At 41.1% G+C, this 3,170-nt stretch overlaps 1 pseudogene; it reads left to right on the plus strand.

The window, feature by feature from the left end:
- Positions 1 to 493: 493 nt before the first annotated feature.
- LOC143408020 (serine incorporator 3-like) lies at positions 494 to 1,986 on the plus strand (annotated as a pseudogene).
- The last annotated feature ends 1,184 nt before the right edge of the window (positions 1,987 to 3,170 follow it).

The following is a 3,170-nucleotide window of genomic DNA, read 5'->3' on the forward strand; positions in this document are numbered from 1 at the left end:
GTATTTATCCTAAAGAATTAAAGTCATACTACTACAGTGACACATGCATACCCATGTTTATGGCAGAACAATTCACAATAGCCAAACTATGGAACCAGCCTAGATATTCACTGATGGATGAATAGATCATCTCACCATTGTGTGCATCCACAAGAAATTAATTTTTGGAAAAAAAAAACTCTGGGTCAATGGAAGAAAGATCAATAAATTGAAGGGAGCAGAGGGAGGGAAAGAGAAGGGGAGGGAGAGATACTGGAATCTGAATTCAAATAAGATATATTCCAGGCTTCTATAATTATATCAAAACGGATTGTATTGTCATGTATCACTAAAAAAGAATCAACAAAAGAATGAAGCAATGTGAGTTTGGGGAGGGGATGGGCCATATTTCGGACCCGAGATACCATCCAGTTTCGGGGACTATGCCTCAGCTGACTGTTACCGTCCCGAAAGCACCTTGATCCAGACCAGCCACCTCCATCACAGTGTCACCATGGGGGCTGTGCTGGGCATCTTCTCTCTTGCCAGCTGAATGGAGAAATATAACTAGGTTATGTAACTTGCTGAGGCAAGTTGTTGTTCCTTGCTGCAGGAACAAGGAACTTCAGGTTCCCTGCCTCTGCAGTGGTGCACCATGCTTGCTGTGTAGTTGCTGTTCCAACATTAAGAATTCCACTGTGACTCGGCTCATCTATGCTTTTATTCTCCTCCTGGGAACTGCTGTGCCCTGTATCATGCTGACAGAAGGTACAGAAACTCAGATGACGAAGATTCCTGGGTTCTGTGAAGGGTGATTTAAAACCAAGGTGGCTGATATAAAGGTAGATAAAGATTAGGATGTGCTGATTTGTTATAAAGCTATGTGTCAGATCAACTTTATCTTAGCCATTTTTGAGGGGGGTTCTTCTTTTTGCTCGTGTTAAAAAATAAAAGCAAGTAAAGCTCCCAGAGCAGCAGTACACACTGGGGTTTTTTTATTCAAAATCGCTGCCATTGTTGGTATCACGGTTGGATCTTTCTACATCCCTGGGGGCACTTAACCTTGGCCTGGTTTGCTGTTGGTATGGTGGGAGCTGCTTTGCTCATCCTCATCCAGCTGGTGCTCTTGGTAGACCTAGCTAACTCTTGGAATGAATTAGGGGTAAGTCGAATGGAAGAAAGAAACCCAAATGTCTGGATATGCCACTTTACTCTGTTACAACCTTGTTTTATGTCCTGCCAATCGTCATTGTTGGGTTATTCCACACATACTACACTAAACCAGATGGCTGCACAGAAAACAAATTCTTCAACAATATTAATCTGATTTTCTGTGTTGTAGTTTCCATTATATCCATCCACCCCAAAATTCAGGAACATCAGCCTCATTCAGGTCTCCTACCGTCCTCTGTCATCATGCTCTACACCTGTACCTCCCTGGTCAGCCATGACAAATGAACCTGGTGGTTCCTGAAACCCTGCTGAGAATCATTACACACATAGCTTCACCAACCATGGCTCCTGCAAACGCCACCGCTGTAGTTCCTATCTCTGCTCCGCCATCAAAGAAGAGGCACTTTCTGGATGTAGAAAATCTTCCAGGGCTTACAGTCTTGGTTTTCTGTCTTTTGTATTCTAGCATTCGCACTTCCAGCAACAGCCAAGTGAACAAGCTGACCCTGCCCAGGGAGTGACATCATGATCCTTGATGATACAGCTGCCAGTGGAGCCAGCGATGAATAAGATGGACAGCCTTGGTGGCCTGTGAACAACGAGAGAGAGGGAGTGCAGTATAGCTACTTGTTTTTCCATCTGATGCTATGTTTGGCTTCCTTGTACATCATGATGACACTGAATAGCTGGTATAGCCCTGATGCCAAATTCCAGAGTGTGTCCAGCAAGTGGCCCGCTGTGTGGGTTAAGATCAGCTCCAGCTGGGTGTGCCTCCTCCTTTATGTCTGGACCCTTGTGGCTCCATTCATCCTCACTAATAGGGATTTTAGCTGAACTTCTGAGTTCCAACTATTGAAGTTACTAAAAGTCTCACCTTTGCTGAAAACCCATATCCCTTTTAAGTTTGCTTCAACTAAACTATTAAGTGAATGCTTTGCAAATTTGACTATATCCACGTTTATATCAAAAAGCAAGACTGAAAATGCTTGGTGCAGAATCTGAACTTTTCATTTTTATGTATATTACGTTTATTTGTAAGGATATAGCACAAAAGAACATTTTTGCATTTTAAAGAGTACTACAGCTGTGCTGTGAAGAGAGTTCTCTATGAAAACCTGTAGGGTTCTACAACTTTGGTTTAAAATATTAGATAGAAGAATATTGGATATGTGAGGCTATCATTAACATATTTCTATTGCATTCTCCTTAAAAACAAAAAAAAGGAATTTATATGATATTTTCCTCCATGAAGTTCTCTAATTGTGTGATACAAGCACATTTTTTAGTGCAAAGTCTTTGGAGGTGTGTAGCATCATAGCTCCTGGGTAAGGAGCATGTTTGTGGGTCCTTCTCCAGAAGCATGGTTGCTAATGAGCTGCTTCTAAATTTTGAATTTATTTACTTTTTTAATATTACAGAATTGATGCTGCTTGATACAAGTCTGTGGCTTTGCCATATATGTTAATTTCAATAAATGCACTGTAGGTTTGATTAAAATGAAGATTCATTTGGGAAAACACTGCAATGTCTATGTAATAATTTTATCATGAGTATGTAAAAGTAAAAAGCAAGTAAGTTATATATATGCACTATAAAGGTATTTGACTACAATGGAAAATACCAAAACAAAAAACAAAAAAAGAATCAACAAAAATTAAAATCAAATTAAATTTTAAAAAGAATTACAATGTTTGGAACTAGAGACCATTGTGTTAAAAGAAATAGGTCAAAAAATGCCGCAGTCTGGCTGGGCACAAGATCACGAGCCACTCAAACAGGAACAAACTTTATTTGAAAAAACCGCCAATACCACGTTTGTGCCCAGGAAGATTCCCGATCCACCCACGCAGCGTTCCGCCGGTTCCTTCCCGGACCCCAGCGCAAGCTCCTCCCCCAGAATTCCCTCCTACTGCACTTTCCCAACCAATGGGAACTCTCCAGGAGTCCCGCAGCAGGCCAAGGTAAACAGCAGGAGTCCGGTATCCATATGAATGTAATTTTTAACATAATCGTATCAT

This window comes from Callospermophilus lateralis, chromosome 1 (assembly GCF_048772815.1).
Source record: "Callospermophilus lateralis isolate mCalLat2 chromosome 1, mCalLat2.hap1, whole genome shotgun sequence".
Classification (NCBI taxonomy): Eukaryota; Metazoa; Chordata; class Mammalia; order Rodentia; family Sciuridae; genus Callospermophilus; species Callospermophilus lateralis.